This window comes from Neophocaena asiaeorientalis, unplaced genomic scaffold (genome assembly GCF_003031525.2).
Source record: "Neophocaena asiaeorientalis asiaeorientalis breed wild unplaced genomic scaffold, Neophocaena_asiaeorientalis_V1.1 scaffold76, whole genome shotgun sequence".
Classification (NCBI taxonomy): domain Eukaryota; kingdom Metazoa; phylum Chordata; class Mammalia; order Artiodactyla; family Phocoenidae; genus Neophocaena; species Neophocaena asiaeorientalis.
The window spans coordinates 626,745-637,614 of record NW_020173668.1 but is presented as its reverse complement, the minus strand read 5'-3'; positions in this window follow the sequence as shown (position 1 = coordinate 637,614).

Genomic DNA, 10,870 nt, shown 5'->3' with positions numbered 1-10,870 from the left:
CTTGCGCTCTAGAGCCCGTGAGCCACAACTACTGAACCCGCGTGCCACAACTACTGAAGCCTGCGCACCTAGAGCCCGTGCTCCACAGCAAAAGCCACCACAATGAGAAGCCCACGCACCGCAACGAAGAGCAGCCCCCGTTCACCGCAGCTAGAGAAAGCCCTTGCGCAGCAACAAAGACCCAATGCAGCCAAATATAAATAAATAAATAAAATTTTAAAAAAGAACACTTACAACTCAATAATAAAAAGACAGGGGCTTCCCTGGTGGCGCAGTGGTTGAGCGCCCCCCTGCCGATGCAGGGGACGCGGGTTCGTGCCCCGGTCCGGGAAGATCCCACATGCCGCGGAGCGGCTGGGCCCGGGAGCCATGGCCGCTGAGCCTGCGCATCCGGAGCCTGTGCTCCGCAACGGGAGAGGCCACAACCGTGATAGGCCCGCGTACCGCAAAAAAAAAAGACAACACAGGGCTTCCCTGGGGGCGCAGTGGTTGAGCGCCCCCCTGCCGATGCAGGGGACGCGGGTTCGTGCCCCGGTCCGGGAAGATCCCACATGCCGCGGAGCGGCTGGGCCCGTGGGCCATGGCCGCTGAGCCTGCGCGACCCGAGCCTGTGCTCCGCAACGGGAGAGGCCACAACAGTGATAGGCCCGCGTACCGCAAAAAAAAAAGACAACACAATTTTAAAATGGGTAAAAGATTTGGATTGACATTTCTCCAAAGAAGATATACAAATGGCTAATAAGCACGTGAAAAGATGCCCAACGTCATTAGTCATCAGGGAAATGCAAGTGAAAACCACAATACAATATCATTTCACACCTTCTAGGATAACTATGATTTAAAAAATGAGCAATAACAAGTGTTGGTGAGGATGTGGAGAAATGAGAACCCTCATACATTGCTGGTGGGAAGGTAAAATAGTGCGGCTGCCTTGGAAAACAGTGTGAAAAATTCCTCAGAAAGTTAAGCATAGAATTACTATATGAACCAACAATTCCACTCCTAGGTATATACCCAAGAGAATTGAAAATATATGTCTATACAAAAACTTGTACACAAAATTTCATAGAAGCACTATGTATAGTAATAGCTAAAAAGTGGAAACAATCCAAGTGTCCATCAGCTAATGAATGGATAAACAAAACATGGTAGATCCACAATGGAATATGATTAGGTCATCAGAGGAAATGTGGTATTGATACATTCTACAACATGGATAAACTTTGAAAATATGTTAAATGAAAGAAACCAGACACAAAAGGCCACATACTGTATGATTCTATTTACGTGCAATGTCCAGAGAAGGCAAATCCATTGACATAGTTCAGTTGGGAAGAGGAAAATGGAGAGTGGCTACTAATGGGTGGGTGGAGGGTTTCTTTTTGAGTTGATGACATGTTCTGGAATCAGTGGTGTTGATTAAACTTGTGAACATACTAATACCCACTGAATTGTACACTTTAAAAGGGTGAATTTTATGGTAGGTGAATTATATCTCAAAAAAACCAAAAGAACAAAAAACCACAGGCACAGTAAAAGAACAAGAGAACACTAACATGTTACAGGCAGTCATTCCGAGATGAAGGAATTATGAGTAAGTGCATACCCTTCTTTATACATTTTCTCTGAATTTTAGTTTTTTCTACAATTAACATACTTTGTCAGGAAAAATAACTTTAAAACAGCAAATGAATACAAATCAGAGTTCCTCAGTGCTGAGGAACTTGGTGCAGAAATGAGGAGAAATATGATTGGCAACAGGGAGACCTTCAGGAGGAGGTGAATGTGGCACTAAGATGACCAACTCTTTTTTTTTTTAACTTTGTTTTTAATACATTTATTTGTTATTTATTTTTGGCTGCGTTGGGTCTTTGTTGCTGTGCACGGGCTTTCTCTAGTTGCGGCAAGTGGGGGCTACTGTTCGTTGCAGTGCTCGGTCTTCTCATTGTGGTGGCTTCTCTTGTTGTGGAGCACGGGCTCTAGGCGCGCTGGCTTCAGTAGTTGTGGCATAGGGGCTCAGTAGTTGTGGCTTGTGGGCTCTAGATCTCAGGCTCTGTACTTGTGGCACACGGGCTTAGTTGCTCTGCAGCATGTGGGATCTTCCCACACCAAGGCTCAAACCCATGTCCCCTGCATTGGCAGGCGGATTCTTAACCACTGCACCACCAGGGAAGTCCGAGATGACCAACTCTCGAATTCCTTTCTAAATTTCTGGAGCAGAACGAAATCCTAAAAATTAGGTACTGGGTTATCTTTCTATCTACTCTAAGTCCACACACAGTATCATAAAAATCATACTACGCTAACAAATCCCTCTGGTGCATAAACTTGTGTAACATTTTCCTCCACCTCTTCTCAATTGTTTGTTCATGTATTTATTCTATTACTGAAATCTGAGAATGAGGGAAGAGAAAAGAGCTTGTGGCTGCAACTTTTTTTTTTTTTTTTTGCCACACCATGTGGCATGCGGCATCTTAGTTCCCTGACCAGGGATCCATCCCATGTCCCCTGCAGTGGAAGCATGGAATCTTAACCACTGGACCACCAGGGAAGTACCAAATGTTGGGATTTTTGAAAGCTTATATCACAAATATTGGCAATGTTTACCTAATATAACGTTATTTTTCTTTCTGTTGGGAAAAAAAAAAGGTGCGCCTATGTGTCTTAGGGTTTTTTCTTAGACTGATATTATTTCTTAATCCTCAGGCCTGGGCAGTTTGTAATTTTCCTACTTCATTAACTATTTAAGTTCATAACAACAAAAATATTACAATCCCTTGTGCAGAGTGCTTTGCTATTTAAAAATAGTGGGTTTTGGGGAGTTCCCTGGTGGTCCAATGGCTAAGACTCCGTACTCCCAATGCAGGGGGCCCGAGTTCGAGCCCTGGTCAGGGAACTAGATCCCACATGTACGCCGCAACTAAGAAGTTGGTATGTTTAAAAAAAAAACAAAACAAACAAACAAAAATTACCTCAAACATTTTTTAAAAGTTTAATTAAAAAAAAAAAAAGAAGTCAGTATGCTGACAACAAAGATCCCGTGTGCCACAAATAAGACCTCGTGCAGCCAATCGATCAATCAATATTTTTTAATGAAATATTTCCAGATACATCAGTAAAAATGCCATGGAAAAATTTCTGAACGGGGGCAGTATGAAAGACACCAATATGAGTGGAAGTAGAGGTGGGAAAAAGGACCCTGCTGGAAAGAAAAGCAGCAGGGTATCCCACCTCATTCTTTCTCTTGGCACTGCTGCCACAAATACGAAGGAAAACGCTTTGAGATATTGGGACTCTCTCCCTCTGAACTGAAGCTTAGCTCAGCCTTGTCAAAGCGAGTCTGAAGGGCGCTCTGAGTCTGGAGGACGCCCCCAAAACTTTCAGGTCTCTGCTATAGCATTCCCATCTCTGAACATCGTCCTCAGTAAACAAGCGGTGATCCTCCAGCAGTGCCCAGGACTCGAGCTGTATGCGGAGCCCAGCACTCTGCAGGGCCCGTCAGCGCCGGTAACGCCGCCTTCTTGAGCCACCTGCTGGCTATCAGATGTATTGCATATTAAATCATGAAAAAATTCATACACATAATAAATACATAAATGCCTTGAAAGTTTGGAAGGACAGACAACAAAATGTTAAAAGTTATTTTCTCTGTGTGGCAGGATTAAGTTTCATTTTTAAAAAATACTTGCTTATTTATTTGGTTGCGCTGGGTCTTTAGCTGCGGCTCTTGGGCTCCTTAGTTGCGGCATGCATGTGGGATCTCGTTCCCTGACCAGGGATCAAACCTGGGCTCCTTTCATTGAGAGCATGGAGTCTTAACCACTGAGCCACCAGGGAAGTCCTGCGATTTTCATTTTTTAATGTTTTTATGTTTGTTAAACTGTCTACAATTAAATGCATCATTGTGCAATCAGTTTTTAAGAAAGCAATAAAAGTTGCCCTCCAATTTAAAAATTATTATTCTATGACTCATTCTGGCTTCATTTTTACATTTAAATGTTTGAGCTTCCAGGAATTTATTTAGTTTAAGGAATGAATTATGGATCATATTTTTTTCCCAAGATGGCTAACTGGTTGTCCAACCTCTAGCAGTCTCCAACAGTAGACATCTCGTTAAATAAATTATGCTACAGCCACCCACTGGAATACTATGCAGACATGGAAAAGAATGAAGAAACTTTATGTCATGTGCTGATAGGACTGATGTTCACAACATATTATTAGGTTAAATAAAAAAGTAGGGAGCAGTTTGTATATGATCCTAATTAGATTAAAAAATAGAATATATGCATGATGTATGTTTCTATTTATGTGAATTCTTGTAGATTCTTAAAACCTTTGTGGGCACGTACAGAAGAAGCTTAACAATGGTTTAATTGTTCCAGGAGGAAGTAAGAAGAAGGAAGGAAGAAAGAAAGGAAGGATTTTACTTTTCATTTTATCCCTTTATTAGTGGTTTAATTCTTTTTCATTATGTTCATGTATTAATTTTGTTATGTTTTGTGATAAATAAAAATAAGTGGGACATTGATTTGTATGTGTTTATGGTTTTTAAAAATCACGTGATCCCTTAGGATCAATCAGTCAGTATCTGTGTTTTGATTGATTCTGTTCCCTTTGACACTTCTTCCCCTCACCAACAGTAAGGGCTAAAATATATTGAGTGCATTCTATGAGTCAGGCACAGTTCTAATTACTGATGTCATTATCCTCATTTTCAGAGGAAAACAATGAAGTAAAGAGAAGGCTAATGTTATCCAGTTAGTAGGTTGCCTGAGATTTATCTCCAGACGCTCAAATTCCAGAGCCTGTGGAACTTAGCCATTATGCCCTGCCCTTTGGTTAAGCTTGCAGAAATTAAAGAAAGAAAGAAAACGTCAAATTTATTTATTTATTTTTTCAGTAGACATTTTCTGAATGCTAGTATATGCCAGGTGAGAAAACTGTTAAATTGTTTCTTGGGAGGCTTCCTTGAGGAAGAACAATGGATGCAATTTAAAGTCTCTGATGTAGCTAATGAAATTGAGTTGCTGTAACAGTGGTGGCCCATTGGAGCAGCAGCCTTGGTAGCCTTAACTACAAGAAGGCACTGTAGAGGACTCTTGCTGAGAATGGCCACTTCCTCCTAGTGCCATTGCTGGTCCTCTGCGGGCTGGAGATACAAAGTATCCTCCCCTCAAGGAGGTTCAGTCTCTCAGGGCACTCATGTGTTAGTTCCACAAGTGGATCTGCTATTCCAGGGAAGCAGAAAGCACTAGGATGTTGCTTTCAATATAGGGAAGTTGAGAAGTGGAAAAACAATTCTCAAAGTTATTTTTTAACTCACGTCAAAGATTTATTTAACTCATTAATGGCAGAACTAGGAGAAAGACAAAGGAGCTGCTTTGAAGAGCATTTGAGAAACAGGGGTTTATATAGTCAGTAAAAAAAGGAATGCCGAAATAAGATTGCTAATTTAGATATGACTGGTCAAGTTTCCAGGACAATAAAACCAAAACACCTTTGTGGTTAACTTCTCTGTTGGGCAATAAAACCCTATCATTTTATCAACTTCTCCAAGTTAACCACTAACCATACAGACTGTAAATGTTTCATCTTTTTTTGGTTGTAGATTATTTATCAAATATACTATAACAACAAAGTTACATTCTCCAGGAGAGTCAGTTGAGTGTCAAGCAAGCTTTTAGACAATGCTCTAGAGCGACACCAAACCAAACCAAACCAACCCCCACCAAAACAAAACGCCCAACAACCAACAAAAAAAAGCAATTCTCATTTTACCTTTTCTAAGTTTGGAGGAATTATTCTTCCACAGAAGGGAAGAACTCATCTAGCTTCGGAGATGAGCTCCCTGGGTTACTCACTAACAATTAACTTTCTCTAGACATCAGTTTCTTTGTCCATAAAATGGGAATGCTAATACTGTGAGAGTATTTATGTTTCCCATGTGAGAGAATGTAGAGCTATAAGTTAGGGCTCACTTTTTAAAATTATTCACATTCTGGCCTGAGAATGGTTGATTAATACTTGCAAATCTTCTTATTTCTGGGCTTAAGTTTGACTAACGTGACACTGGGAGTGAGAGTCTGTACGAAGTAAAGTCAGATCCAACTTAGACTGCCTTGAACGAGAACAGAAGCAGGGATTTGAGAGAGCAAGCCTTGAGGCCTGGGAGTGTGAGAAAGGCTGATAAAATGAGGACTCGGGAATCTCAAGGTATTTGCAGAGGTAGATGAACAAAAACACAATTTTATCTTTTAAAATTGATTTTATTGAAGTATAGTTGATTTGCTGTGCTGTGTTAGTTTCTGCTGTACAGCAAAGTGATTCAGTTATACATATATATGCATTCTTTTTCATATTTTTATATGGTTTATCACAGGATATTGAATATAGTTCCCTGTGCTATACAGTAGGACCTTGCTGTTTATCCATCCTATATATAATAGTTTGCATCTGCTAATCCTAAACTCCCAATCCTTCTCTCCCCAGCCGTCCTCCACCTTGGCAATCACAAGTCTGTTTTCTATGTCTGTGAGTCTGTTTCTCTTTCATAGATAAGTTCATTTGTGTCATGTTTTAGATTCCACATATAAGTGATATCATATGGTATTTGTCTTTCTCTGTCTGACTTACTTCACTCAGTATGACAATCTCTAGGTCCATCCATGTTGCTGCAAATGGCATTATTTCATTCTTTTTTATGGCTGAGTAGTATTCCATTGTATACATGTACCACATGTTATTTATCCATTCATCTGTAAATGGACATTTAGGTTGCTTCTTTGTCTTGGCTATTGTGAATGGTGCTGTTATGAACATAGGAGTGCAGGTATCTTTTCGAATTATAGTTTCCTCCAGATATGTGCCCAGAAGTGGGATTGCTGGATCATATGGCAACTCTATTTTTAGTTTTTTGAGGAACGTCCATCCTGTTTTCCACAGTAGCTGCACCCCAAAAGTGCAATTTAAATGGCCCACTTGGGGGGCTTCCCTGGTGGCGCAGTGGTTGAGAGTCCGCCTGCCAACGCAGGGGACACGGGTTCGTGCCCCGGTTCGGGAAGATCCCACATGCCGCGGAGCGGCTGGGCCCGTGAACCTATGGCCGAGGCCACAACAGTGAGAGGCCTAAGGGAGAGGGCCGCGTAATGCAAAAAAAAAAAAAAAAAAAAAAAAAAAATGGCCCACTTGAATATAGCCATGAACTGACTGTGACAAACAGAGGCATGATTAGTAATATGTAAAATATAATTGTTAAATCTTAGTAACCATGAAAACAACTTCTAGACATTTGTCTTTTACTGTTCTCTGCACTTTCCAACATTTTATTTTACCCTCATCTACCTCTGCGATAGGACAAGTGTTATCCCACTAGCCTGAGCACTTCATAAGGTCAAGACCTTCCTAAGTTCATTTACTGCGTTTGCTCACACAGTTCTCTACACCCTGAGGCCCTTCAGAAAAGGGGGAATTCAGAAAAAGCACTACCCTGGCCGCACCCCTCAGCCACCATGCCCTCAGGATAGAGGTGGTTGAGGAACCTGACCATTTGCCAGGTTGAGATGAGGACAACCAGATATCCCCACTGTTGTCTTTCAAGACCTTTCAGAGCCAGGAAGAGGCTGCCCATAGAGGATGCCTCTGGACTTCTTTGCTTCTAGTTTCTAGGTTCTGATCAGTACTGAAGTGGGCACTGTGGGTCCCACTTCTCAAGAGCCCCAGATCAAGGGGCTGGAGTGACGACCAGGGAACTGAGTTCTGTCAGGACTCCTGGGCTGGGCGGGGCAGCTTGAGATGGGGCATGGTCAGGGCTCCACGTGGCATCTTAGGCATGGGTGGTGACATCCCCCTGTTCTCCACAGAGATGGAAACACAGAGAGGGACACCCTCACTGTTTAGAAAGAGACCCCAGCCCCATGAAGGGCCCCCACTGTTCTTGGAGGGTGTGGCTAGTTCAAGGATGTTCAAGGATGAGGGGGTCTAACGGATCTCAGCTCTTTCCCACCTCATTCTCCCCTTCTTTAGCAGTTTTCCAATTGGAACCAACCATTATAACAATGAACCTCATTCACAGCGTGCTTTTCACTGGGTAGAAGGCTGCTCCATCACCCTCACACCAGCCAGTCCCATTGGGCAGGTGTGGTGCCCATTCGATAATTAGAGAGACTGAAGCTCCAGGAGGTTGGTATAGTCTCATAGGAAGTCAGCATCTGGCTGGAACGGGATTCCTGATTCATGGTCCAGTGTTCTTCCCATTAGCCCATGTGGCCTCATGCCCCCTCCAGACTGGCAGCCCACCCCCCACCCAAGGGCATGGGCCACATCTTCCCCTTCCTTCCCACCCTTGACTCTGTCTACAGGACAAAGGCTGTTCAGGGTAGTGAGGCTTCCTGAGCGGAAAACATGTCTTTCCACAAGGCTGACTCCCCCAGGCTCACCCCACACGTGGTCCTGCAGTGCAGCCAGGATGCAGCCCCACAAAAGGCCTGAGCCTGGGTTAGAAGCAAGAGGAAACCTGGGGGCTCCCAGGGAGGAGGAGAAAGGTGAGACCCAGCAGAGGAGGAGCGAGAGAGGGCCCTGCAGCGTCTGCTGGAGACTCTGCGGCGGCCGGCCGAGGCAGGTGGGGGTGAACGCAAATTTCACTGGAAGGAGAGGGAAGCCCCCTCCACCCCCCCAACCCCGGCACACCTGTCCCTTCCCTGCTATGCGCCCTAAAGTACCATTTTGCTGACTTTTCCAGTCCTTCATGCAACAATCCCGTAGTAAACTGGGCCCATGCTTGCCGTCACCAAAGATCCAGAAAATTAGTCTGCTGAACATGCCTGGAGGGTGGAGGCTGAGTCTGGGGTGTCAGGGAAAGAGGTGTCAGGACTCCATGCTCCTCTTAGATGATTCCACCTCACCCTGGTTGGTAGGCAGCAGGAGTGGCAAAGGCCTCTCCTCAGAAGGTGCCAGAAAAGATGCCAACTCAAGCTTGAGCAGTCTTACCTCATTCCTGTCTCGTAGTGTCTTCGGGAAGAACTGAGAATGAACGTGACCTGAGCAGACTGAACAGTTTGGTTATTCACGCTGTATTTATTCTTGGTCTGTTCCTTTCTCATTCCATCCTCAAGGGGTTCTCTTTGCATCTATCGCATAGTTCTAGGCCTTCCTCCCTGCCAAACTCAGCCTTTTACGGATTTATACACCAGAGACTTCCAAACCGCAACTCAGAAGTGGTCTGGGGAGAAAGGAGCAGCGAGGGGTGAGCCTGGGAATCAGGGTGCGACCGGTCAGGCCATGGAGGCTTTATACCTCCCCCTCCGCGTAAGGCTGTTTGTTTGTATTGGGCGGAAGCCAATCAGATGCGCGGGATCAGGGTGTCCTGGCAGAGGAGACAGGCGGCTATTTGTCTGTTCTCGTTTGTCCTTCTCTCTGGGAGGAAGAGGGAAGGGTTTAGGAAAGGATGGAGCAGACAGGAAAAAATCAATCCAATCCTTAAAGAGCACCGTCGGGGTGGGCTGCATGCTGTCAAATATGGCCCCAGTGAAGACCCTGCAGCTCCGGGGCTGACTCGGAGGGTCGAGGAGAGGAGTGGAAGAGGGATTAGCCGGAAAAGCAGAACGTTCTAGGCTTGACTCAACAACTGCATTCTGTGTGGTCTTGGACAAGTCACTTTCCCTTCCCTCTGGTAAATGAGGAAGCTAAGGATCCTGAAAGTGTAGGATTTAGTAACGTGAAGCCACTGATGTTGGGTTGCAGAGAGAAAAGAAGGGCAAGAGGCGATTTGAAGCTCAAAACATTTCTAAATGGCTATTTATGGAGGGAGTGCTCCCTTTGCATTGACAGCAAACAAAAAAGAAATGCACTTATTCTGGGTGTTGGAAACCTTCTATATCTTAATCTGGGGCTGGGTAGTTACAGGGTGTGTACACATGTCAAAATTTATTGAGCTGTACCCTTACGATCTGCGCTTTGTTGTATGTAAATTATACCTCAATAGAAAGGTTTAAAGAATGAGTTTAGGACTTCCCTGGTGGCGCAGTGGTTGGGAGTCCGCCTGCCGATGCAGGGGATACGGGTTCGTGCCCCAGTCCGGAAAGATCCCACATGCCGCGGGGCGGCTGGGCCCGTGAGCCATGGCCGCTGAGCTTGCGCGTCCGGAGCCTGTGCTCCGCAACGGGAGAGGCCACAACAGTGAGAGGCCCACATACCTCTTATAAATAAATAAAATTTTAAAAAATAAATAAAAAATGAGCTTAAACTCCAGTAGGAGTTTAGACTTCCAAAAGAACTTCCTAATAAGAGGGATTTTAGAGAAGTGAAGCTTCACTCGGGGAGGTTAAGGATCTCTTTTCTCTTGAGAACTTTAAGATTATCCATCTGCTGAAGGAGGCCATGGGGAACTAGGGAACAAATATGATGCCTTCTCTCGGAGAACTTTCCAAAATCCTTCCATCCTCAGAAATTCCCATGTCCTTCTCAGAGACAGCAAAATCCTCTGTGCTATCTAATTTCCATCTCTCCCCGTGCAATGCTGACTTCTCACTCTGCTCCCCGTGGAGTTCAGCCATTTCCCCGGCCTTACACAAAATCTCTTTAGAGCCGTGAAGCTTGAATATTGAGGGAGACCTCATTTCAACCTTCTCACAAAACTTCTCTCTCCCTCTCCCCAGTTTCTCCTCCTTGGGGATGTCAGTTCCTGTTCTGAGCCCGCCTCCACCCAGGCCCTTTTTCCGGTGGCATGTGCCAGCCGGTCCTGCATCCCACATCCCCAGCTGTTGACATTTCGTTGCCATTACCCACAGGATAAAGAAAGGGCCCCTGTTATTCAACAATAGGGGAAAAGAAGGAGACAATGGGAAATTGTGCTTCCGATGGGGTGGAGACA